A 27,381-nucleotide genomic window follows, 5' to 3' on the forward strand; every position below is an offset into this window, starting at 1 on the left:
GGAAAGTTCGTCGTGTGCTAGTTTTTTTTTTGTGTGTCTCCGCTCCAGTTTTCCGTTTGTCATCAAACTTTCCGGTAGAACCGGCGGGGCGGTTGGAAATGGGTTAGGTAAGTTTCCAGATTCAAATGAAAGATAGTTTTTACGGTGGCAATAATCTCTCCCAATTAAAATTTTACTTACCACGACGTTGCATTTCGTTTTCGTAAGAACTATCAGCTAACGAGTTATTTTACTTCAATTTTTTAGCAATCTGCCAACCCACTAAAGAGAACCAAGGGAGCATCACAGCTAAGAGTGGACGTCTAATACGCCCCTTTTCAACTGGAATAACACGCCAGAGCGACGCTGATGATGATGATGAGTTTCGCAACGAGCCCGGCAGACCAGAAATGGGCCAGACATTCGTAAAATATATCGACTGCACATGGTGGACCGCAGAAACGTACCCAACGGGGCGTTTTGGTGCCCTTTCGCTAAATCTCTTTCCACTCTTTGCCTATCCAGGGATTCCGCTTGGAGTCAGAGAGGACGACCTACAGTAACTTCACGAGGGCAACACCAGGCACCCCGCGCAGCCCCCAGCTACCACTTGACCAGGGAAATGGATGAAGTTTTCGTGCCCGGGCATGCATGCACACTTTGCGCCATGTATTATGTGCCCTGCCCGGTGGGTTTGGTGGGCCATTTCGCATTCAAATTTATACTCCAATTCGTTCCCTCCGTTTCGTACGGGCACTCGCCAACGTAGAAGGATTTTATGTTACCATTTTCGCTAGGATAACACCCCGGTGTGGGGGAAATGATAATGCACTGTGGACCAGTGGACTCACTCGCCCAAAGGGTGCTGCAAAACTGGCCTTTGGTACGGAGGAAGGAAGGAAAAAAGTAAGCCAACCAGGATGAAGAGCAATTATGGTTTTAAATTTTGCAAACGAACGAACTCAATGGACCTGCATTATTATGTCCGAGGCTCTGGTCCTTAGGGGGTAGCCCATCGCTTGCCAGCTACCCAGCGCTACGGTGCTTTATATTACACAAGATGTTCCATTATTCATTGCCGGAACGGTGGAAGTTTCGCCGAACGCCACTCGGAAAAGGATTCACCTCCGTCTGGATGCACGTAGTAAATCTATTCTGATTTACAATTGAAAATATGTTACATAAATAATCGCACTTTCGAGCAGCGACGAGTTCTCACGGCGTGTTGCGTTGTGTCAGTGAGCTAGCAGGATATAAATTTCATAAAGATAATTAAATAAATTGTTAGCATACAAATGAGCTCTCTGCCTTCCAAGTGCATGGTATAAAATATTAACGCCATGTTAGCTAATGCTTATGTAGAATTTTAGTAAGAAAACTGTTTTGTTCTTTGTTATTCAAATCAAACTTCTTCCAACTTAGGACACATGGACATGGATGGAGTAGCGTCCAAGAATGAACTGAATAGTTTCATTAAGCTTATGATATTTTATATGCGTCCACCATAAACTACATTCCGGATGTGGGAGTGCACTTTTATAGCCACTTTTCCGCCAACCCACTACCACACTCCACCGTTTCCCTCACGTGTTAGGGACGGACCTGGCGTGGATCTTACTTTTTCCCGTAACACTCGTTACAGACTAGACGTCCGGGCCTCGGCGCAGTGTGAATCATAATTTACGTCACATTTTTCAATTAAAAGTACATTTTTAAGGCATCATAAAATTCATCCTTTCCCTCCAAGCGGTGGTCCGTGTTCAAAATGGGCCTTTGTGTGTGTGTGTGTGTGAACTATGAGGTGTAGACTTACGAGAGCGTTCCCTAGGAGGAGGATTTAAAGCGAACTCTACCCGCAGTTAGACGGTCGAGTCTCGGGGGATCTCCATGATTTTGCTTTCCACTTTTACGTTCGATCGTGTTCCCATGTACTTTGCGTTACTTTTCTGTTTGGGTTTTATTGCCGTGCCGGAGCTCTCCCGCATGGCCATCCCGCTGCTGGAGATAGTTCTTGGCGAACGTCAGCGCAGCTCGACGTGCCCGGTTCGTGGCCGAAGCGTGAAGCGTGAAGCATGTTCCCGTGTCATCATTTATGATCCACCTAACTCGCTGTGACGTAAATGGCTTAAGGACCCACACACACACACAACATCATGGGTGTTTCTACACAAACTCCGGGATGCCGTGCAGGCAAACCCTTGCTTACTCAGAATTCCGGTGCCGGAACCTGAGCCCTCATCAACTGCACCGATTTGTTTTGGGGTGCATCCCCCTTTTGGGCCTTTTATCTAGTATGCTGTGTACGTCCACCACTACCACCGCCAACGCCATGGTCCTGTCCGGAAGGGGGTGATAAACAAAACTTCCACTGGGAAAGGAACCCCCTTTTCGAATGTAGCCATTTATACGTACAAAAGACTACGTCGGGCGCTTTTTTGGGACTCGATTGGCTTACCACATGGTGGCGAGCTCTGGGACGGCTTCGTTTCTACTTCCCTCCCCTTTTTGTCCTCTCCCACTACTTTCCCTTATTCCTTCCACTGCTGGTGACACATTTCATCTTAATTTATCTCCATTCAGATTGACTGCGGTTACGCTCGATTCGATGTCGGGCGACATTTTTCAATTTAGAAGATATCCGGGCGTCCTTTTGTTATCTAGTTAGCCTCGAGAGACCTCGGACCCGTTTCCATACGTTCCACAAGCGCAAGCAGCCAACCAAGTTCGAAGATAGCGCAATGAATGAGCGTTCGTTCAAAAAAACCACGTTCTTGTCATCCTTTTGAAAGTCGCTGGTGGTCCCACTTGGAACCGTGTGGTTTTTCGTCTCTAGCTGGTGGTGCACTTTGGCTTTTTCCTTCTTGTTCTCTCGCTTCCTTTGCTTCTCCACTCGACACGATAATAATCGGGAGTCCTATTATCTACATGGCACATGGTTTCCTTCTAGTTGGATGTGACTTAGAGTCGGATCGTAAAGAGAAGCTCTCGGAACCGTGCGTGGGAATGGCAGCCAGTGTCGGAGCTAAGGCTGGTGGATGAAGTATGGAAAGCGAGGCTGGAGAGATAGTAGTACAAGCAACGATTTAAAATAGTAATCTAACTGCCAAACGAGCACGAGACGACGTTTCCCTATGCCGGTAGCATTATTATCACACTTCGCGTCGACTCCGACGCTGCCGTAATGAAACGGAAAATTGACGGCCTTTTTTCCACGCGAAACTTCCAGCGGGGTTTCCAAACAAAACAGAAAAAAAAACGAAGCGAGGATATGAACATTCGCGATTGAGCATCGGAATCACCGGCCTCCAGGCCGTTGTGAATAAATGTATGGTTTTATTGTTACCTCCCTATATTGTTATTTTCAACAATCGATCATTATTCGTAATTTTATGTTTATGGAAAGATGAATTATACATGTACCACGCCACGGTTGTCCGCCCCGCCAACCCATCCCAACCACCCACCCACCCCCGGGCCAGGACTTGCCGCCCACACGCCGAGAGCCAGGACTGGTTCGGTTGATTTTCTTTCTGTGACTGATGAATGAAAATCAGATAATGAAGCGAAGGTATAACAGATACAAAAAATATAAAAACATCAATGCGGGAACCTGTGAGCCTCCAGCGGAGCCTCGGCGTGTGAGAGGGCTCGTATGCGAACGGCAGGGGAGCGAACATCGGGCAGGCGAAACATGAAATTGTATAAATTATTCCGCACGATCTCAGCTCAGCCAGAAGTCCACCAGGACCCCACCCCCCCTTCCACTTTCCCCGCCCACTTCGGCTTTACCCCCGAAGGGATGTGGTGGTGGTGGTGACGGTGGCGGTTCGGTAAAGGTGCAGCGAATATAAATTTATGATTAATAAATTTATGCTAATTAACCTTTGTACACTCCGGCCTTACGATGGCGTTTTTCGGGGCCGGAATTTTATGCTCGCTTTTCAGTCGATTGCGTCTCGGCGGGAGTAAAAAAGCCAAACCTGCCCGCGAACATACACGGAAAGCGTTTGACGAGCGTGTGTGCACTTTGCGAGCCTCCCGGTCCGGTTCCCGGTCGTTTTTCCTTGCGGGATGTATTTTTAAGCAACAGACAACAGGGTTTCCTTCGCCCGGGATGTTCGGGATGTTTATTTTGTCCGACCTGGCTCACTGAAGCCCGTTCGGTTTTTGTTTCGTCCGGAGGAGGTTTTCGCGCTCACATTCGGTTCGGTTCATGGCTTCATTCATCCGGAGACTGATTGCTTCCAATTCGCTGAGCCTTGGGCATCAATCATAATAAAACAAGGTCCTCCCAATCGCGTTGTGGTGGGGAAAAAGGGGGGAAAAGGAGTGCAGTAATCGTCGGTTTCTCTTTGTCTCTCTCTCTCCGGCCAGGGTTTCCCAGGGTACGGTCAAACTATAGTGGTCAATACGTTCGGCTCCTTTCCTTTCCTAGCCTAGCAAAATTCCTGGTTTTTTCCCCTCATGGTTTCGCCCGCCCAAGCCTCAACCCAGCGGTGGGTTTTATTTCCTCTAACCGACGAAAAAATCGATGAGAAGTGATTGATTTTCAGCGCACCGCATCGTTTGCCCGAAACACCGCACCGAAACGATTTCACGAAACGCTTTGATTGATGCGGTTGCTACGCCGGGCCGGGCCTCCCGGGTGGGTAGGTGGGGTTGGCAAGGGGAAGACCGATGCCCGCGGTCCCGGGTCGGATGGGATGGTCATAAAAATTAATCTAGTTGAGATTAGGAAATGGCATTCCAGGCTTACCGGAGGGATTAGAGCCTAATGCGTTTTGCCGCAGTGCACCGGGCGGGAGGCGCGTAGCATCGTATGTTGCCGCCAACAACCGAGGGCAACATAAAGCAGGGGACAGGGGGGAAAATGCGGCCACCGAGTGTGCTGACGGAGGAGTTTTATATTCATCATTACGCGAGCGGGCTGACTCAAGCTCTCGTTAGTCGAAACATCCGGATTTTGCAAGGGGGGAGTAAAAGGGAAAAAAGGAAGCTTCATGATGGATGGGAATGAGAACGAATCGGTTCGGGAAATGGAACCGAAAGAGCGCACCGTAAAAACATTACTTGCTGTGACAAAGATCTATTAATCTCCGCTGTTGTGATGTAAAACTTCTATCCACGATTCATTTCCGGTTGGGGGAATAAATTTATTGTTTACCATTACTTAGCTTATCTTCAGCATCTTAAAAAGCACAACAATACATCCGGCAAATCATATTTTTATGAGTTCAGGATGGATTTAATACGTCTACCATACGATGTCGAGAGAGTTTTTTTTTTCACTGTAGAAAGATTAGATAGGCTTTGATCGTTAAAATGTAATTAGTTTTGTTAACAAACATACTTTAATCAAATTCTAATGCAGCTAATTATATTAGTAATCAGATAAAATTAATAATAATGAATTCATTCCACTTTGCAAACATTTCCTCAACTTTCAATAAAAAATAATATTTTTGATAAATTTTCATTTTGAAAACAAAATACTTTGGGAAGAGATTACAAACAAATTATTAAACCAGAAGAAACCTTGTTAATTTTAATAATTTTATTTTGATTTGTCGATTTGTGTGTGTATCAAACCCGATGGCTATGTTAAAGATTGGGACATAAAAACTAACACTTGTAGTCCTATTTTTATTTAGCTGACCCATAATGCCTCATTGATTTATTAATCCGGGGTAAATTAACTTCGTGTGATAAATTTCAAAACATTGAAAAATTCAGGAATAAAACTTCGGCTGAAGTATAAGAAATAAATCACGAAAGGAAAGGTTTGTCCATACGTGTCTAAACTAAACGTGTTTAAAAAGTCATAAAATTGTGCTCTCGTAGCCAAACTAATTATACTCACCCGCGTGCCAGCGAAGGGCGTAAAAAACACCATAAGGCGTGATTAAATTACATTCGCGTCATACACACACACACGCACACTTAACTCCCCGGCAGACACTACTTTTTCAATAACTGTCACCGTCGCCAGAAAATGCCACCCAAACCCCTTTTTTGCGACGCCCCGGGAAAGAGGGCGTATTCGGTTGCGGTTATGGGTTTTCATAAATTACGCATTCCCCCATGACACATTTGCGCCTACGACATCGCGTTGTCTGTCTCTCTCTCTCCCCTCCCAGTCCCCGTGTCTCGTGCCAATGATGCTCGAAACCGGAACGTCTGTGGGAACACGTATTTTAATTTTCCCACCGCGTGCACAACATCGTTCGCGTATTAAAATGTGCGCTTTCTTTTTCCATTCGTTCGTCGTTCCTTGGGCCGCTTCTAAATACCACCCCTGCCGTGGGGGTGTTTTATTTAATTTTTCTTTTCCCCGGGTTTGTCTGGCCTCGCAGCGCCGTCGTCAACCTAATAACGAATGGCAATGCTGCCCGAAATCAGCTGCGTCCGGCGATGGGTGTGTGTGTGCGTGTCTGAGGAGACGGTCGCGCCACACTCTCTGTTGACATTGTCTATCAAACCGTGTTTTCGTAATGTAATTCCGGCCTTTTGTGTTATTTATGCCGTTCGACAACCGGGCCACATGTGCTGGCTGTCAACGGAAAGGAAAAAGGAAAAACCACACTCCCAAGCGCGACACACGCGTTCGTCCTGCCAGTTCGTGGTAGAGGAAGTCCTCTGAAGAAGTCCAAGGTAGAACCGTTGGAAGCGGTCCCTCGTACTCGAATCGATTTCGTCCTGCACAACCGTCGCCAACACTTGAATAAATAATCTTTCGCACAACGCAACGGTGTCCCGCACTCCATTTATCATGTCGCGTTCGCGCACAATGGCGCTGGGTTTTCCGTCCCGGAGTTTCCAATCGCTTCGAGTGCCGGCGGCATCTGCCCGGGCGTCGACAGGGACCGAACGTGCCGCTATTAATCGACAGCAAATTGTGTATCGACGACAATGCCTGCTCAATAATGATAATGTTGGTGGAGGGTGTTTTTGTAGGGGGATAATTGCGCGGGCCGCAGGAAATGCGAAACCAAGACCCGGGTTGGTGGTTGTCATCCAAGAAGCGATAGCGATTCTTCCCATCCCGATCGCTCGGTGGGTAACTTCTTACGCTACCCATCTCCCGGAACTCGCTCCCAATTTCCACGACCCCAGCTGGGATCCCAAACGGTGGAGCAATTTTCTTTTCTACAATTTCCAAAGTTTGCTAAAAATTTTCCCAAACCCATCATCCAGCTGCTGCTGCGGGCAAGAAGAAGGGCCCTTTTGTAATTGCTCCGACGACTCGCGGTGCCTTAAAACGCCATTTCCTGATTGGGTGCAGTTTGGCCCTGCGAGTAAGTGGCCGCTACCCCCTCCCTAAACCCCCGCGGGCGCTTTCCTTTCCCGTGCGCGAAGTGCATTTAAGTTGTCGCAATCAGCTCGCAGCTAACTGCACTTGCGGCCATGGACCGCAGATGGGGCGAATGCGAACGAGAAGGGTTTTTTTGCTCGTTTGTGTGCGAGTGTGTGTGTTACTAGCGATGAAAATTGCATTTATTTAATTACCGGTTGCTTTCGGGCGAGTGCTATTAAACCGAACGAGCTGATCGTGAGCGCCGGCGAGCATGTTTGGCGTGCGATGGCATTAGATGGAAAGTAATCAATAGTGGTGGAAAGTGGTTCGGTTCTTTTCTGCAGCATGGCCCTTAGAGAGAGAACAGCAATTACCAAACGGCTGAGGCTGCAAATTCGGCTCCGTTGAATTGTTTTTAAACGTAACCATTAGCTCGACAAGCTGGGATATGAATTATTTATAAACTTATCGGTAAAAGGTTTGATTATCTTGATTTGAAACAAGCTCTAATATAATGGCCTCTTGATGGTACAATGTAGCGAACGTTTGAATGCTGCTGAAATAGAACTTGGAATACATTAACGATTGATAGGCCATCTGTGTATTAAACAAGGTTTTTTGAATTTAACTTTGAGGTTTTATTTTTACGAACTATTTCTCCTTCATCTGCTACTATTTAAAAACAATTTTCACGAGCAGCTCAAACAGAAAGGCAGCAAATTATTAACGTTTTGTAGTAATTTCTACTTCCAAACAAATTTAATGATTTAACAAATTTATTATTTACGATTTTTCTTTTGCTATCCAGCGCTCGGAAGTGGCTCACCTAGACGAAACTTATGTTTCTCCTCCATGGTTACCTCTCAATGCACCCAACGACAGCAATCATTCCTCAATCAAACTCATTGGCCCCAACCGGTGTCTTCCATTGCTGGGAAGGATGTTGTGCGCTACAAATGCGCTTGTCAGCAGCGTGTTGTACATCATAATCATCGCATCGCATGGCGCAGGCAAGGGCGCTTATTTAATACAATAACGCAAACCGGGCCCGAGACGATCCACATGCCCATCCCGGCTACTTTTTGTGTTGTTCCCTCCCGGGGCCGACTGCTTCGCCGACGATCGCCTCGTATGAGAAGAAGTACACGAGGTTCAATGAAAACAAAAATACTGTAATAAACGCGAACGCTTCCATAAACACACCGCACTCGCCCAAATGGCTTCGCGTGGCTGAGCCCCAGGGCGCTTAGTGCTTGTTTTTATTTCTTCTGGGTGCACTTTTGTGCTCCGCCGTTTCTTGCCGACTCGCCGCATGTTTAGACGGGGCGAATCTTTTAACCGCCAAACAGCGCATACCCCTATCAACTGCGCAGTGGCATCGTTCGCCGGTGCATGACTTACATACGTGCCGGACTCCGGTGCCCGGCTGTGCTACCGACCCCGGCGTTATCAAATAAAGCCAACACGAGGACGCGAAGCCGAAGAGCCGGAAGAGCGTGTGGGACATCGCGATGATAGCTAAAAGCGAAAGCATCCGTCCCAACGCCGGCTTAGGGAGTGGCGTGCTGTAGGGAAATGAAACAATGTTGCCCGCGGACAGGGCGTTAAAAAACCGCCATCGAGTGACAGCAATCCGATCATGTAACCCGGCTTCATTCGCGGGGCCCTCAGTTTGTGGTGTTCTCCGCAGAGTGCACTATTTTTCTGCCCGACTTTTCCGGTCCGAGGCGCACGCAGCGGTCGTATGTTTCATCTACTACATGCCCCCCCGGTCGCTTCCCGTCGAGGCTCACGTATCCGGCGAAGCTACGCGCTATGCACGCGAACTCACGAGATAAATGTACTTTATTGTTTTATGACGTTCCTGCAGCGTCAGGGTTGGAATCGAGTTGGCCGTGGTTTTGCGCGCTAGTGTGCCACAAAACCGCATGACGGTTCCCAGGCCAGCATAAGGAGGGCGGCATAAAAAACGAAAAGAAAAAGGAAACGTTCCAAACGAGCGCCGAGCAAATGCGGTTATGAGCTCCGACCGCACGTGCTCGTGTGTCCGCGAAGGTATTTATCACGAAATTACGTACGGTATGTTTTTTGTTTATGGCCCCAACATGCGACGCGAACGCCCGGCCGGTCCCAGAATGGCTGCGTGCTATGATTTTTCACGACAGATTTAATAAACGAACCGCAAGAGTTATAAGTGACCGTCATTCCAAGCGGCGAAGCGTGCCGCAAAATAATATACAGTCATTTTCCTTCACCCTGACTATCGCTTATATTCTGCGATGTGGGAAAATGGCTTCACTAAAGTATGATACCAATTTTTAAGGTTAGTTCTTATTTGTGGCTGTAAAAGGTGTTTTTCACCGAAGCGTAAAAGTAACCCACAAACTAATTTTATCCTCGCCATTCTGTAATCATTTCGACAGATTCTGAGCAACCTTCCCGAAATATTCCTCCTTGTCGCAAATCGATAAATCATTTCACGGCGACACTGACAAAGTGACGCACAGCCTTGCATATGCCGAGATAAGGCCGATTCCCCACCGGCGATGGTTGGGAATGCAAATGCGGGAATTAATAATCGCCCAGGGTTCGTCCATCGAACAGTGCGAAGCAAGATGGTACACACCAAGGGATAGCGTTCCGGGGATGATTGATTCTGGCCCATTGTTGCCGGATCAACACGCCCGCCTGCCGCAGGCTGGCGAACAAATTGTACCGTTCATCCCGGGGTTCCGGTTTACCGAACGCTGATTAATATGGGCTCTAGAATGAGAGGGAAGTTAAGAAAAAAAAACCGGGCTTGGAAAAATCCTCACAGTTCGATCACAATTGTAAATATTTAACAACGACTTAGAGACGGCAGAACTTCCTGCCGCCGGATGCGTCCTGGAGGGGGGTGGGGAAGGTGAGTGAGATTTGAAAAATGTATTCACCCCGGGCCTAGGGGAAAGGAGGGGTGCGTTGGTGGCCAGACAAAGTCAACACCGGCCCTGGGCAGGCAGTGTGTGTTATTTATGCTAAGCAAATGCGCTTCCTTCGCTTCGTGCACGGTTACGTGCGGTACGTGACACGATAACGACCGACACGCTCGCGTCGGTACAAATGGCCGCCGGGAATTTGTGACAAACAGCCCCACACAATCACGCTCACACAAACGCGGGCGGAAATGGCCTGAATGGCGGGTGATCCAGAGAATGGGAGAACGGTTATCCTTCGGAATCAGAGGAAAATCAGGCCGTGACTTTAAAGAAATGGTAACGGAATGGAATAATACAAGTATTTAATTGACATGGAAATTAAAATGAATCATGAAATCGATGCTTGCAGCAGAGTAGAAAAAACTGTTCAAAGTTATAAAACAAAGGTAGGATAGAAAAAAGGATTAAATATAATCGATACAACCAATCCATTTTACCATGAAATCAATAAAATGAAATTGTTATCTATTAGCAATCATTGATTCGTTTCACTGTAAAAAAGATTATTTTCAAATAGAAAATCCTCCTATTGTCACACATCCCAGCCCGGGTAGAGATACAATAATTAGCCACATTCGTTCATGCGCTTCAATTGATGTTTATAATTGATTTGAAATCAATTTAAACCAACGGAATTCAATTATCTCTCCATAAATATATAAACCATGCCTATACACACACTCGCGCGCATGCATCACTTTGACATTGGAAATCTGCTCGTTCCCAAAGGACGGCTGGCGCAATAATGAAGGCCGTCATTTCAGCGCTCTGCAATTGATGCAAATAAAAAAAAACGAGTAGAAGCCAAACTCAGAACGACCGAATGCAATCGCTTTATGCTGATTGATAAATTGGTCGTTCCGATAACGGGCGAACAATGGCCGGGATTCGTGGGATTTATGCTGCAGCCCTTCGTGGAAGCCCCAGCCTCCGACTACCTCTCCGGAAACCACCCCTTAGAGGGGGCGACACTCACAAGGGGGTCATTAAACGAATGGCCACATCGGAACGAAATGGAAGATAAACAACAGACAGACGTAAACCACGCGGGGTTGGTTTTTTGGCCCGCGGGAACGGGTTGAGGCCACGGTCGGGTTGGGAAAGGGTATTAAAATTAATGACAAAATAATATAAATGTCATAATTACCGCTGGCAGCGAGCGAAACGCAAACGGAACGCGAACGGCGAAGCCTTTTCCAGGCCGCGTAAGAGGCCTTCCCTTTTATTTCGTTGCTTTTCATCTGAGCGAAGCACTTCATCTCGTTTGTGCCGGTCTTTTGCACTTTCCCGGTGCTGGAGTGTGCGTTTTCAGCAGCCAATGGGGGGAATGCTTGGCCTTAGTGCACTTTCGAAACATCGCATCTCATATCATGAAGCGTAAAGTACGTGCGGTAAAGAAAGAACCCTTTTTCGCGTACAATACCGATAGGTGGTAACTTTCCACACACACAGAAACCAGTGGACAACAAACCATAATAGAGCGAAGATGTCCTCGAATGTACTTCTCGTTTGATGAAGATTTTCAAGCGCTTCCCAACAGGCCCCTGGGACGGTGCTTTTCCAGAAGGCAGAGGTGGCTGAAAAGAAAATTCTACGCTTTGGTGCGTCACTCGAGTGTGTCTCCTGCCGACCGCGGGGTGAAGGGAAATGGAAATGAAAAATTGTCCCTCATTCGAGACATCACTCCAGCAAAGGGTGTTACTTTGTGGCCTCGCAAACTCCTCCGCGAAACCCGAAAGTCACGACGGAAATGCGACGGCGTGACGGTGGAGTACGCCATCGAAAAACACAGCCGGAAAAACTCCACCGGACGGAATGGGTCGTTAAAATGTTACGCAACTCACTTGCGGGCACACACAGTGCGCCGTTATTGTTAATGTGCTCGTAATGTGCTTTTTCGCCGTGGCACCTTTCCAAGGACGTGCTCTTGAGGAGTGGAGAAAAGCAGCACAATCGCGCCGGAACGACTCGTGTAGCAATCGTAAATAGTAAATAGGTTGCACCGGCGAACGAACGATGCTGTAAAGTTCGCGGTGGCGGGTTTTTTTAATGCCGATTCCTGTGCACGATTTATGCACTCGGTAGTGTCGGTTTTGTCTGGGACGATGTATATTTTCCTGCTTAAAGTTTCCACTGGCTCGGATTTAGTGCGAAGCATCCGGCGGGTTTTTTGTGGGACTTTTACAAAGTTAGCAATAAAATGCTCCACACACAGAAGCGCCGGGAAATTACGCAAAAGAGCGATTACTGTACGTTCAAAAACGTCCCTAAATCATGAGTACAGAAACCATACACCCGTTCGTTGCCAATGAAAATAATGACGCCGAAGAACAGAAGCGCTTGCTCTTAGCAGTGCAATTTATGGGATGTGGTTCCGCGATATGCTTTTCAAGCGATCTAATGATTTTTTACCCTGCTCCACATTGCAACCCGGCTCGCAAGAAAACGGAATGGGTAATTTGTCACGTCACCGGATGACGACACGACAAAATTTAATTGCATTTTGTTGCTCCAGTGCACACACGTACACAGCTTGATGCCGTCGCCCTTCGCTGCGGCATTGTTGTTTTATCACCCATCCGTTACCTCAGTACGCCATTGGCAGTGCTGGTAAAACGCTATAGGGGAAGGGAGTGTGTGTTTTAAAAAGGAAAAGGACTCTTCGATGTACGACCGTGAAGTAAGAAAAAAGGACTCGCACACGCGAGGATTTCCCAGTGCCTCCTGTGAGGTTTGAACTCACGACCGCTGGTTTACGAGACCAGCGCTCTACCACTGAGCTAAAGAGGCTGACGGTCTCTCCGTTGCTTAAACGCGTATAAGAAAACAGAGTGCGTGCCAGCTGTTTGAAAGGCAGCCGACTTGCCGTTTTTGTATTTTGGAACAAACCCTCGTTTTCCATTACTTTAAGGGAGGAATTTATATGCCACGTTCGTTTTCTCATAGAGAACCAATAACATGTAACCGTCTCCACGATAACCGTAAACGGAGCCGAAGGTATGGAAGAACATTGCCGGTTAAAAACGGTGTCGGTTCAATTTTATCCAGAATCTGTTACGGGGATGGAATTTGCCAGCTTCAAACAGGACTACATCCGGATCCATTACAGGCATTATCGAAGGTACGCCTTAAACATGCCGATCGCGGGTGACGTGTGCCGCGGGGCGTAGGGGTGGATAACAGGAAACAGCCGATGCCTTATAGGTCACCCAAGTACACGCTAAATCAATTATAATCGCTCGTAATTTATTATCGATAAACTATAAATTATACGGAGCTCCTTCTTGGGCGGCGGATCGGGGGAGAGCAACGTGCCCAAGTGCGTTGCCAAGACCATGTGCGCGTCGTTCGTTGGTGTGCCCGTATGTGTGTGCCGCAAATTAATGCCGGTATTTATTGAACGCACTCAAAACGCGACCCATGATCGACGTGCTCGTGCGCTTTAAGATCTGAAGAGGCGAACTTTGAGCCCCGCACCGAGCGGAAGAGTGCGGTGTGACGCATGCACAGGGGAGGGAAGGTGAGGGGGAGGATGTTAATAGTAACATTTCACGCCTCGTTGCAAGCGTTCGCCGTCGACATCGATGGGCTTTCGCTGTCGATTGTGTTCGTGGCACGCTGGATTCGGCAGAAAGGAAATGGCTTGCCGGAGAAGGTGAACGATAATAATACACAGATCAATTAATGTATGTAGTCCCCCCCATCGCTCCCCTCCCTCTTTCTTAGCTTCTTCCTGCATCGCCGAGTGTCATCATCGCTGGTAGACGATCTTGGAGCCTCGCCTCGCCTCCCGAAGGGGACGCCGCATTAAGCAAATAAAGATAAATTAAGTCGAATGACCGACAACGTAAACATTTTCACTCGGCCGGGCATCTCGACAGGTTCATCGCCGGGGTGCGCCACCCCGAAGCAGTCGATCAAGATGGACGCCGATAAACTCCGCGTCCCTCTTGCGCCCCGTAATGGTCGGCCGGCCGGGCAATTGAATGGGAAAATAAAAAGCCCTCCGCGTTCGGGCTGGACGATGCGCACAAAGCTGCCGAACGCCGCCATCGTTCTGCGGTTTCACACACATTCTATTGACATATGCGAGTGGATTTTAATGGCGCCATTTGTGATTGTGGCCAACGCCGTGTGTGTGCCCGATGATTGTGGCTCGGAGGACGCGGGACGGGACGGTTCTGGGATGGCCGGACGAACACATGCTTGATTGATTTGCCCCCGACGAGCCACTCGCACACAAACGAGGCTGCACAATCGGCTGCATTCTCGTCCCAGCATATTTGTTTGCCTTCCAACCACCGGACGCACGGTGATCGATAGAAAATGTCCAACATTATCATCCCTCGACCCCGGCTCCCTGCTCCGCCGTGTAAAGATCTCTCTATCTCCGCGCGAGGTGAATAGTGAATAGTGTACATTCATTAAACTTTAAACGAATCCATTTTTCCTTGTCACCGCTGCGAACGCTGCGACGGATATACGTACGGGTATGATTTCTCTACAGTAACGATGCTCCTTTACATGCATAGATGTTGACGATAGAAAGAACCTATTGTGCTCCATTCAGTTATTCAATTCAAGATTTTTATGGTAACAAAGCTTCAATCCTGTTTGTGATTGATGCCCATTACTTGGTTTCAAAAGCATTTTATTTTGTAATAAATATAACTAATTTACATTAGTTTTGTGCCTTATGAATCTTTAGGCGAGATTAATTCATTTTAATCTTTTACCTAAGATTCCTTCAGATGGATTTACGAATCTTTTGGGATTCGAAGCTTCAAACGTTTATGGATCTTTAAAAAAATTAATGAATCTTCATGCATCTTTCATGGATTTGTCACAAATCTTCATGATTAGTTTATTGGCGTGAATCATGCGAGCAGAAAAAAAAAATCAAAAAGAGGTCCCTCTACCCATGTTTTGCTCATTTCTCTCTAATCTCTAAAACGCAAAGAATCATTCAGATTCATGAATCTGAATCTGAATTACAAAACTCTAATTTAGATCAAATATGCTTCTACGTGTGCGTTCTTGATAAATTTGATTCAAAGCAATCGTCGCAATGCTGCAGCAGAAAATGTAATAAACAAGTATACGGTCTTCATGATTTGTGTACAAAGGCGTTCAAGACTAGCTTCAAGATAATAAATGGAAACATGGAGGCCGTAATCTCACTGTGGCATTTATTTTTATTTTCAACTGCGTTGGAACGAACAAAACGAATTCGTGTACGTAAATAATATCGTTAGTGAAGCAGTGCATTCCCGCAAAGCCGTTGTCAACGTGACCACGGTAAGTTTTTCCTCGTAATTGGACGTGGGACGTATTCAGCCCTCGGGGGGGGCGGGGAGGAAGAAAAAGTGAAACAACCGTACACAAGCTCGGTCTGTCGCTTTTCCTAGGGCGCATGGAGAAGTAAATACCCGACCCGCGTTCGCAGAAGAAAAGCCAGTCAGAAGGTGGGGACGAATTTTCCATAATCCGTACACGCACCACCATAATGCCGCACGTGGCGTATCATCTTAATTGCTGGCGGCTGTCCCGCCTCGACGGTGGCATAACAAGATTTCCGAATTTTCCAACGGAAACGGAACTACCGCCTCCCCGCTGGCCGTTCTGCACCGGTGGACCGTCGAGGGTGGTCTTTCCGCTTCTCTTCACCTTCGAGCGCGCGGACGCGACCCACCAAGACGCGGTCGGACGCTCGAAATGTTAAACAAACGGAACCGATATCGGATGGCGGTGGGAAAGGTCGCCGCACTGGAAGCCGGTTACCGGGGCGAAAAGTTGGACGTCGAACGTCGAAACCTGTTCCCGGAGGTGGGCCTGGGGGTGAGTCTGAGGGGCTACCTTCAAATAGAGTACAAATAAAAATATCACCTTTCATCGACGGCCTGCGCAAAGTAGGACTTTTCGCGTTCAATTTGAGCATTCCTCGAGAATATTCGGCTTCCTCCGGGGAGGGAGGGAAATGCAATGAAGCACGCATACACACACACACGTACACGTTCCGCTAATTTCATACCCACGTCGTGTCGTATCGAATGTCGAAAGTGTTATTTACAAATGCCAAACACGCATCTTGCGCGGAACGCAATTTGTAACCCGATAAGCGACGTCGATAAGTAACATCGCCCGGGAAAATTATCACCCGATCCTACCAATTCGCTGTCATTACATCCATATCGCCACCGGTTGGCTTTCAATTTGCACGTGGCTTTGCGTGGCCATCTCCATCGTGGGTCTCCGTATCAGCTTCCGATCGGGCGGATAATAATCCAAACACAGTTCCACTTCCCGTCCGGCGAAACGGTCCACTCAACGGGGCCAAACCACACACCACGACCGATCCCAGCTCACGGGATCCCAGCTATCTTTTCCGAGTCCCGAGACGACGAGGAAACTTCAAAGCGATTTCATCATAAATTTGTTCCCGACTGGCCAACAATGTATTTAGGTCGGGGCGCCTTCGGGTGAAAGTGCTCGGGCGGAGAGCCGGGATGGGGTGGTGGTTCTCTCACCCAGCAGGAGGGGTTACTTAGTTGACAAACCGGGAGGGGGGGGGGGTTTTATTTACAATCCCGCCCGCCATAATCCCGCCTGTGCCACCGGCGTGGAGTGCAATTTGCTGCGGGCAAACGATTGGTAAACAATCGTTAAGCGCGAGGCTTCGCTGTTCGGTGGCGAAAGGGTGCTTATGGAGGCCACACACACACACTCGGCGTACCAGCGTTGGGCGCGTTATCGTGCTGGATGGAAATGGCATCGGGAGCCGTGTGATCCGTTTATTACACCGGGCAGCTGGAACGGCGCGTCCGGGAGTGGGCTTACGAGAGGCTTAAGTGAGGAAAATTTCATGGCAAACGGTGGGCAAAGAATTAAATGTTATTTTAATGACTAACCGGAAGCGTTATTTCCTCCTCTAAGAACTACACAGAGATGGTTACACGAGATGATTCAATTGAAGAAAAGTTAATTGCAAATTAAATTGTTGGAAGGAATGAAAATTTCTACTTAGAATTACAGAAAAGCTACTTTTCTTTCTCGTTTAGCGAGCAACTTTCAGTGAAGATGGAAACCATTTATCTTTTTTCTTTAATTTAATGCTCCGTTTATTTTAATATGGAAGCAGATTTAAATGTCCTCCATATTTGAAACCTTTAAATACCACAGGATTCAAAAATGGTCTTTCTGTTTAACATTTTCCATTTCTAAAAAATGTTTTCTTACTCGAAAAAAAAAGAAGATACCTCTGGTAAAGAAATGCGAAATGCATCAACCTTATCGGGCATCGGCAGCTGTTGGGCCAGAAATGGACGAGATTGACAAGCAATGGAGTAGCGGCTGATGTTGACGAGCATTCACTGTTGTTATCCTTTCTTTCGCCCCCTCAATCTGCAGGCTCGAGATTGACATTGAGATTGCACCCATCGCGCCAGGGCTCTCTAGGGCTTCTTCGGGCTTCAAGCGAAGGACGGAAGTTGCCCGTTGCCAAATACTTCACCTGCAGTGATTGCTGTGCTTGACGCCTGAAGAGCGGGATGAAAATGCTGGTCCTCGCAGGCACGAACGGAGGGAAAAAGGAAACAGACAATGACTCGGCCATGGGCCCGATCGCCACCTGCTGCGAGTAAATTTTATGCTACAAGTAACTTTAACCCCGCACGCTTTCCCCTCGGCAGCGACGGGAAGAAGGTGGGTAGAGAGAATGGAGGAATTCCACTCATACGCTCCATTGCCCGGCACGTTGCCTGTAGCAGGCAAACAAATGAAGGAAATTATAAATAATGGGCCTCGAAAATATGTATTTCCAATGTTATTATTAAAACCCGCAGTGCACTGCATTGGCGGGGAGAAAGGGAGACGCGCGGCGGGTAGCTTGCCGGGGAACACGGGCCATGCCACACGGGGTAATAACAATGTCCCACGGGCCGGCGCACTGATGAGTCGTCATTTTTTCTCAAGCAGCCATCGGGTCTCGCCCACCCGATGCGACCCGACCCCAGGCCCAGGGTTTTCCGACTCCCACGGCGACGGGATGCGGGCGGGCGGAAGCGGAACAAAAGGCACGGGCAGCGATCGATTCGTCATTCGGTGCAATTGATTTGGGTGGATGGGCCCATCCCGTCCGTGGCTTGCTGCAAGATGCTGCCTGGAGCTACATAATGCCACCGACGCAACGTGCAGAGTTTTCCGTTCCGAGAAAAATCTTTCATGAGTTTGACCTTCAACGAATCGGTTTGGTGGACATTTATTTTGTTATGTTCGACGATTTTTTTTTCGCAACAAAGAGATGACATCTCGGGGTCTAAATGAAAAAAAATAAAAATTCAAAATTCAAAAACAACACATGAGCGATTTTTGAAAACAAAACAAAAAAGCAACTCTCATGTATAAAACATTTTTGCTACGCTTTCTCCTTCCCGAACATGTTTAACACCAAATAAACATGATTCCGCTGCACAGCACATGTGCGCTGGCCAACAATATAACCAATCCGTCGACGCCTGCCAGCAAATGGAACCCATTTGCTCTAGATAAAAATGGAAATTTTATGACACGGAGCTCATTGATGATTCACGAGGACGAGCGCGTATGCGGGAATGGCCGGGGCTTTATTGTCCTTCAGCGATGCGGTGGTGGTCGTCACATTTCGGGTTTTATAGCCATCGCGCACAGCTGCCTGCCGATAGGCCTCCGATGTCCCTCGGAGATGGTGCGAATTAAAACATATCACGAACGGCAGATACATTCCGCGCTTTTGGCAGGGCTCGGGAAATGCCGACAGCTGCCAAAATGTAGCGTCGCTAAGAATAGACGGTAATTATTTGCAAAACACTTTCGCATCAGACGCTTGAAAATGTGTTTTCATTCCGTGTACGTAAATTGTGGAGAGTATTATTTTCCTTAGAGCGAACCCTCGCTTCATCGACGGAAAAAGCCTATGATTAGTGTATTGATCAACATAGCGCGGCCTCCACACTCCGGGCATTATCTTTCGCCATTTGCCGTTCCATCCTTTGCACAACTAGCCCGATTCCACGTCTAAGATACGCGCCAACACAATGTGCGCTAATAAAGATGTAACGAGCGTTGCAGCACTGCCGGTTATTTACGGCCCGTCTCCCAAGTGCCTGGCAAATGACGCCGCGATGGTTTCAAATTTCCAAACCCGATCGGTCCGGGGTCTGGTTGGCAATCGATGCCTCGGTGGGACGTGCCTCGGATCCCTTTATCATGCGGAATCGCATTGCAAAACCCCCCCGCCATAATGACGCGCTGGAATGGCGAGGACGGGGTGGATGAAAATGTCAGGCACTTATCTAATGATGGCTGATGATATGACAAAAACTCCTTCAATGAGAATGTTTTTACTCTCGCCGCGTGCTATTAAACTCGTCTGGCGCACCATGAATCATCACCGAGGCGAGGAAATCGTTGTGCGAAAAGAAAAGCTTGATTGCGAGGAAATAAAATCTCTAGATGTCAGTGGCAGAAGAAGGCAGTGCGAAACCCGGGAAACCCCATGGCCATATGGTCGCGCGGTGTAAAGTACGTCGGGCACGTTTCGGGTGTAATGAAATGCACCGTATTTAACCTCAAAAAAATTTAAGAGAACCCCGAAAGACCGGACCGGAAGATACGTGTCGACCGAAGGCGAACCTTTAACAGCTGAATGAAGTGGCGAACAAAGTTAAAAAAAACTCGAACCAAAAATTAAATTCAATCGAATTCGAAAAAAACGTGCGATGACGGTGAGTCGACAACCGGTTTCATGGGGAGGGCGGAAGCGCGGACATAAAAAAAAGAAGAAGAAAAACCGACCGTAAACTAACCAGACCATCCAAATTGGCGTGGAATAACCCCGAAACCGATATCTGCCACGATGATGGCGGGGAGGACAAACCCATTGGCCACGCAATCGCAGTCGAACGACGGTGATGGTGATGCCGACGATGCGTCAATGTTGGCGACGGATGCGATTAGTCGGAGTGGATTATTATGCCAGATGTTTTAATGAGTCCAGCAAGCGCTCGAGAGGCTAGTTTGCGGAGGAGCAAAACATTCCACTCCGAAGGCCATAAGTTATTAAGCGCGATGATGGTCTTTGGGGGTGCTTCCGGCGTGGCGAGGACTCGAGCTGGAGGGAGGGGACGGGCTGTGTGTAAGTGCTGCCTCGTTCATCCGAATCTCCCCACGGGTGTCCTATGTCCGCTTATTAATCTTTGTTTAAAATAAGTTAATAAGTTGATTAACTGCAGCTGGGAACGGAACACTGTTCCGTTTCGCTACGATCTTTTATAGCGGCGCGCGTTTTGTTGATTAAAAAAGTGAGATAAGTGGGTAAACTATTTGGACGGTAAAACTCATTTCTATGGCAAAAGTGTGAAATAAATCTCGCTCAGATTCTAATAAATCAAGAAACAAGATAAGATTATGACTGGTAAAAAAGTTCATTGTTCTTTGGTACCTTGGGATGAAGCGGCACGAAAAATTGTTTAAAATCCATGCCTCGCATCCATCAAAGGCGATAAAACCGGTGTTTGCAATTGTACCATTGTTGCAAACAGTCGTTTGGATTATTCCGTACACGATATTAGATACAGCAATTTACAAAATCGTCAGCGGAAACCCGGATTGTGGCTGATAAGATGTTTAGGATTCCGTCGGCGGTTTTGGGAATGCAGCCCAGCATAATGACAACCCCAGCACACTGACGACAAAGACGCTGACGACGAACGCTATTCGATAGATTATCTACGCCCGTGTCCCCAAAGGAGGAAGCGAAGTGGGAAAACTTCAAGAGGAAACACCGCTACAGACATCGAGAAGGGTCACAAAAATATAAAACCCCGTTTAATGTGGCCCTCGGTGGCGAAGGTGACGGCATTTTCGCTGACACAAGCCATTCGAACCGGGTTGACGAGGGTTAAGAGGAGCGAATGTTGGGTGTGGTTGGAAGAAAGGTTGCTCCGTATTCCTCGCCGCAAACATTGGCCTGGCTTTGACCTCGCGATAAAAAGGGGTTTAATACACCACCTTTGGTGGTTCGGGAACCGGGCGGGGTGGGTCCGCGGGTTAGATAACCTTAGCATAAATTTTCAATCTAATTTCCTAAACACCGAAACAAAACACACCGTCTCGCATATCGCGCGGAGTTGAGTGCGATAAGAGAAAATATTTCTTTTTCCTTGACTTGTGTGAGTGTTTTGTTTTGTTTTTTATCCTTGCTTTTAGATGGTGCCGGGAAAACCATTTCCCTATCTCGAGCCGGCGCGGCGGAGAATATTTAATGTTCATTTCGACCGATCCTGGTACAAGTTTGGTGTGTGTGTGTGTGAATGTTTTATTTTTCTTTCCGCTCCCAAACGAACGCCAAACCGGTCGTGGAGTGGCTAGGTCTTTTTGATGATTATAATTTAATCATCATTATAAATGCAACCCATGCCAGGACGGCCATTCACGTGACCGGTCCTGAGTGTTCGCTAAAGACGGGAGACCATGTCATCCCCGAGGGTCGGCCGGTCCGTCCGCTGCACGAGACAAAGGCCCGCAGGAAAACCCCTTTTTCGGCCCCGCCGGTGACAGGCCAAAGCGGTATAAACCACTTGAAAGGCATTTAAAAAAAATAATAAAAAACCGGGGTTGCAGTGACAACATTTGTTGGGAAAATAAAACTTGAAATGTCAAGCTACCGTAGCCGTCGGTCGGACGAACTTTCATCTTGTCGGACGTTTCGCCGCGCGGCAAAGGCGTCCCTTTCGCTCGGAGTTGAAGGAAGGATTGAACTCGTGGTCAGTCATGTTTTATTTTCCCTTTTCCTCTTTTCCCTTTTGCGGTTTATCATCGCACGCAAAAAGGATATCCAGCATCGCCCGGGGCACGTTTCGCAACTGTTGACATCATTGTTGTGCGGTGGTTTCTGGGAGACCGCGTCAATGGCGCAACGAGCAAATGAAATTGTCGAACACGTTGTCCGCATCGCCAGCGTGGCCCATGCAGCATTCCCAGCATCGCCCAATTTATGCTTTCCCTCTTTTTCCTCCACCGTTCGTTTGGGGGAAACGGGAGCAACGGTAACACTTGTTCGCAGTTCGCACCGGATGGAGCTTTTCTCGGGCGGCGGAAAACCGCCTCGAAACGTTTTATCCTGGCGCCGGGATGTGTATGTGTGTATGTGAGAGAGAGAGAGTCTGTTAGCGAAGGCTCCCTGGCAGGAAGTGGATTTCGTTGCCGACATGAAAGAAATGGTAATGGTAATGGTAATTGTATGATTATGAATCGATTTAAATGTTGTACCGCGTGTTATGCGGCGTTTTCTCCTCTCTCTCTCCCTCTCCCCCTCTCGGTTCGGGGTTTTTTTCCAATTCGTTTTCCAGTTTTCGGCCCGTGGTACCCGTAATGCAGGCAAATGATGGGGTTCCCGGTGCCATAATTTTGGACGTTAGTTGGTGAATATTCAAAGAAATTAAGCCCTTCAACTATCCCGGGGAAAACGGGTGTGTGTATTTTATTTTTACCTGTTTATGATTCTGTTCAGCCAAGAGGAGTTCAAGGCTTCGGTAGGCCGGTGGAAAAGGTTGAAGAACAATGGGAAAAAGGGAAGTGGTGCGCAATGTTAATGGCATATTGATAACTAGCGCTTGAGTCCGAATGCAAATGGCGACCGGGCGGGAAAAAGGGTTACATTACAACCCGGTCGCGATTGGAACAGTTGGCCACTGCGCCCGGAAGTGTTGTCCGTATGCTCTCTCTCTTTCGTCAATTCGCCTCAGGAGGGCTGCCTGGTGAAACAATGCATGATTTATGATAAGTTTGGCATCAAAAGAGTCGATGGTCGGAGGTACTACATCCGGTGTGAAAATGGAAAGGGACCGGGCTAGGTTTCGGGATCTGGCCGCTCTTTGATAACGTTCGTCGTCATTATGGAGTATAAAACAAACGAAATTCGTTGATTGTTTCGTATGCTTCATTTCGTCTGCGCTGGGATCGTTTTCGACATGCAATGATCGAATAAAGCACTTATTACGTCAAAGGCATGTTTTACCTTACTTAGTCATTTACATTGTAGCTTTCGTGGAGGGTTTAAACATGGCTAAAGCTGGCGTTACGTCCAAAAACCACCTGCATTTATTGAAATTTAGTTGAAACAGCGGATTTACCCGTAATAACACGCATAGGATGTCGAGTATTAACATACCGGTGATTAATTTAAACTAACTGCTTGCTCCCAATTCCATGAAATTATATTGAATAGGCCATAAACATTAATGGGTCTCTGTCATTCGAGAGCCGGTTCGACACTAGTTTACGTAATTCGAAGCTCGTACCAAATAGTGGCATTAAAAAAAAGCATGATTGTAAAATAGGTCCATTTATATTCGGTCCACCTGCCCTCCTGGATGGTGGACGGATTTTTGGACTCGTTTTTTCTTCGGCCCGACGTTGCTGGAACCGCCACCGCGTCATCCGTTCTGCTTATAAATGGCTAATAATCATCAAATTGGCTTATTTGGCACGAACAATTGGTCGGTTTAGAATCGAAATAGCCTTTACAACCCTCATCGCCATCGTCTCCGTCGTCGTCGTCGTTTTCGTGGCCACGTTGCGATTCGATTGGCATTTCACTGACGGAATTGATGGTTTCGTTTTTTTTTCTTCCTCCTCCTTGGCGCGCTCCGTGCTTTCTCATCGGTTTTAACTTGCACGAATCATGTTCCGCGTGCGTGAAGGACCGAATTGCCGGTGGCGCATAAGGCAGAGGAACAATACGGCAGAAGAGAGAAAGAAAAAAAAGGACAAACCCCGCCGACTGACCACAGCATTCCGGATGTTGACCTTCGCGGTCGCTGCGTGCCGGAGCCATGCTCTTTCGGCCGAGGTTGCTTATAGGAAATTTGTGTGCCACATTCTGCTTTCTGGCGGCCCGTTTTGGTGGTTTCGATTTTCTGCACGCTCGGCCGCGGGCTTCGAGGCGAGAATTCCAAACGCGTTCGGTCGGTTTCGGGCAAAACACGAGGGAAAACATGTGAATTATTGACAGGCGAGGCGAATAATGAAACGCAGACGCAGATCTACTCCGGGGCCCCGGCGTAATGCTGAAATGCAAATCTGTCGATAAATAATATTTACGGCCGTCATTCTTGACATTCACTTCGGCCGTTGCTGTTGCTGGCCTTTTTCCGTAAACCACAATCGCTTCACGTTGTGGTTCTTGAACCTTAAATGGGTTTGCCCATAATTCTTGTGTCCGTTTAATTGCATATGTTGTTGCGCTCGGACCGAAAAGGAATAAAACCTTTGTGCATACAAGTTTGGACAACAATCTAAAATGTAGATTAAAATTGAAAACGGACTGGCTTTTTCCATACATATGAATGTTTCGAAAGGAAATTTGGTGCATTTTTACTAAAAGCTCACTCCGCACTTGGAATTTTAATGGAATTTAAACACGCGTAATCGAAGTAGATTTTTAAATAAAAGTTGAATAATTTAATTGCTCATAATCCATTCCAAATTCAATATAAACATTGGATATAATCGATTTCCAAAATAAATCTTTCGTGGAAGCATTAGAATCGTTTTTCATCCGCGGTATTCCATTTTCCCGGAAAAGTGATTCTATCGCTCCCAAAATGGATGGCATTCGCGATGCTGCCAGCAGCAAGATTTTCACTCCAGAACGCTAACCCATATTTAATCCGTTCAATCGTGCGGACCCGCCCGGTGCCAGACAGACGGACAGATAGAGTGAAGCCCTTCGCCGCCGTGAAGCCTTTCGTAATGACAATCATCCCTTCCCGCATGGTTTAAATTTATCCGTTCACTTCCATCCCGGCGTTCGTTCGCCTCGTTCGACAGTAATCAAATCACTTCATCAATCTTTCTCGATCTCGCCGGGATCTCATTATACTCCAATTTCCCTCCGACACTCGCGCACGGACGTGCCACGGTGGGAAGGCTCGCACAGGGGGTTGATCAGCCGCCTGGCAACAGCTTCCCTTCCCTCCCTTTCACCCCCAGAGAGCCGGGGCTGGAGTGTGCGGGTGGGGATTAATGGTGGCGCGCGAGAGATGCCCGCCGCGTGGAAGCGATAGCTCGTTTAACCTAAAACCTCAAGCCCGCACCGGATCCGGCGGTTGTTCTGGGAAACAAGGAGTGAGATTTTCCGTCCCGCAACCCCCGAGAGGGAGAGAGAGAGAGAGAGTGGAAAGAAGCGGGTTGTAGCAAGCACGAAGGTTCTTACTAATTTCACGAGCTCAATGAATCAATTTAATTTAATAACACACTCCCTTAATACCCTGCCTTTTTCCCATTTTCCGCCATTCCGCCAATCGTGCCTGACAGCAGCAGGCATGCGGCGCCAATCTGAAGGAAAAGAGAGCCCCATCGAGAGAGCGAAAAGGGTGAGAAAACGGCGAAGAAGAAGACGACGACGAAAGCAGTAGGTTACACCGTGGATCGAACGGAGCTTCGGTTACGGCGGGGAGAAGGGTAAACAGCTCCAAAAGCCTCCCCGGAGCCTCGGGGCGTATTAATATCCGATGGCCGCCACAGATGAACCCCGGCCCGAAGCCCGCCCGGTTTGGCACGCCCGGGCTTGCCAGATCGGCAATCATTCTCACAATGGATGGCTTCGCGGTTTTCCCAGCCCGGGCAGAAAATGAGCGCGAAACTTGAAGAAAACTACCAGCACGGCCGGTGGAGCGCCATCGATCGCTCGGAACTGATGGCTGATTCATAGCCTTTCATAGTGATTATTTTCTCCCGCCTGAAACTTAAAGCAGAAACCTTCAAAGAATTTCCACCAAATCGATTGTTCTAGGAAAGAGATTTTTGATTACGCTGAAGAGAAATAAAACCATCAGCCTTTCGAATGAATGGAACTAAATGGGTTGAATTCGTTATGCTTGTTTCCTTCTGTTTGCGATTAATAACCGGCAAAGCAAAGTCCATCACCTCAAAAGTATACCTTGGAAAAGATTTTTTAATCCACTCGTTTGTGATGTATAAAGCACACTTTGTTTGACCAGCTTTATTTGAGGGTGAATCATTAATTCATTCTTCAGTGTGCCAACACTAGACACCGGATTAGTCAGCGGCCAAGCCTTAGAGGTGGCCGCCGAATCAACCCGCACGCCTCACGTTCGTCACTATGTAATTAAACGTACAGGCAGGTGGGGTAAATTTCCGTTCGGTCAAACCACTCAGCTCTCAGCCTTACTTGTGGGACCGGCAGTGACTGTTTGCTTTCAAAATATTATATTTCGACGGCGCCAGTCGAAACCCCCTCGTCTAGACGCGGACTTGCGGCCGAGAGGCCGCTTGTAAAACACTTGAGGGCTCACACAGTTTTGGTCAAATGTAGTGGAGATACTCGAACATCCATTGACGGACTGTAGGAGTTATTTAGTAAAATTAAGTTCGGTGTTTTAGTTACATTCCGGCGAGCAGCTAGCATTTGATTTGCATCGAACTGGTAAAACACGGAACACAAAGCTTGAAACAAGCAGTCGACAAGTCTGCAGTACCACCACCACCGTTGAAGAATCTACTTCGAAAACCCCGTGCAGCATCTTGAAAAGGCCCTTCGGGGAACGTAAAAGTTCAACCTTTTGTTTGAAGAGATGATTCGACAGTTCTCCCCCGTTCCTTAATGAAGGATCCTCAGACCGGTACGAATGAGCGTTCGTCATAGAATTCGTCTCGAAGCGCGACCTAAGAGGCCTTTGTTTAAATTGGTAAATTGTTTGATGAAAGTTGATTGAAGCGGACGGCATGATTGCATTGGCCTAATGTTTTCTTTTCCAGCTTGAGCGGATTGGGAAATCGACCTCGACGTGGATCAGGAATAAATTATCATTTTGCCCGTCCGCCACAATAACTTGCACGACATGTGCCCTAATGGCGTCCGTCCCAACGGGATGCACCATCATTGTTCCACGGGGAAATCCCATTAGCAGACGCATCCTTTTTGCAGCATCAGTATTATGCAGTGTGCGCGAGGGATTTCGAGGCAACATCCTGTTAGAATAAATCTCTGCCCTTGGGAGTGAAAGTGTGTGTTCAAGGCTTGCTCGGATTTGTTGCTGCGGAAAACCTCGGGTGCTTGCTGAGGAGGAG

General features: G+C 47.6%; 1 non-coding gene across 1 annotated transcript; it reads right to left on the reverse strand.

Annotated features, from left to right (window-relative positions):
- Positions 1–12,969: 12,969 nt before the first annotated feature.
- Trnat-cgu (transfer RNA threonine (anticodon CGU)) lies at positions 12,970–13,041 on the reverse strand. The gene has a single exon. It is a non-coding gene; the product is annotated as a tRNA-Thr (tRNA).
- Between the last annotated feature and the right edge of the window lie 14,340 nt (positions 13,042–27,381).

Source organism: Anopheles coustani, chromosome 3 (assembly GCF_943734705.1).
Source record: "Anopheles coustani chromosome 3, idAnoCousDA_361_x.2, whole genome shotgun sequence".
NCBI classification, from domain to species: Eukaryota; Metazoa; Arthropoda; class Insecta; order Diptera; family Culicidae; genus Anopheles; species Anopheles coustani.